The sequence below is a fragment of the Nematolebias whitei genome, chromosome 16, assembly GCF_014905685.2.
Source record: "Nematolebias whitei isolate Nwh7 chromosome 16, NemWhi1, whole genome shotgun sequence".
NCBI lineage: Eukaryota > Metazoa > Chordata > Actinopteri > Cyprinodontiformes > Rivulidae > Nematolebias > Nematolebias whitei.
In genome coordinates this window covers 42,869,115-42,869,643 of record NC_056513.1, presented here as the reverse complement: position 1 = coordinate 42,869,643, position 529 = coordinate 42,869,115, and positions in this window count along the sequence as shown.

Genomic DNA, 529 nt, shown 5'->3' with positions numbered 1-529 from the left:
CCATCACCAGATGAGCTGTTTTCTGAATCAGTTTGGCCAGACCTGCTACATGTTGTGTGCACGGCGGATGTCTTTTTTTCTGTGTTGTCTAGCATAACGCTAACATACATTAATGTTATCCTACCCCCCTCATGTTTCTGAAACAAGACACCATTTATCACTCCTCCTGTTTCAGAAACATCCAAATAGAAGGGTTTTCCGTAGTCAGCGAGAGCTAACTCAGCTGCTCTGCTGAGAGACTGTTTTATGTCAATAAATGTTCTTTCAGCCTCCTCAGTCCAGTCCAATGGAGCTGTGAGGTGTCTCATTCCTTTCTGTTTAACAAAGGCGCGCAAAGTTTGTGTTAGGCCTGTGTAGTTTGGGATGTAATTTCTGCTGTAACCTGTCAGGCCCAGAAATGACAGCATTTCTTTCACTGTCTGCGGTTTTGGATGATGTAGGATGGTGTCGCGGTGTGAATAAGAAAGGCCTGCTCCCTTCTGAGAGATAATTCTCCCTAGGAAAGATACTTGTTTTCACGTCACTTGGA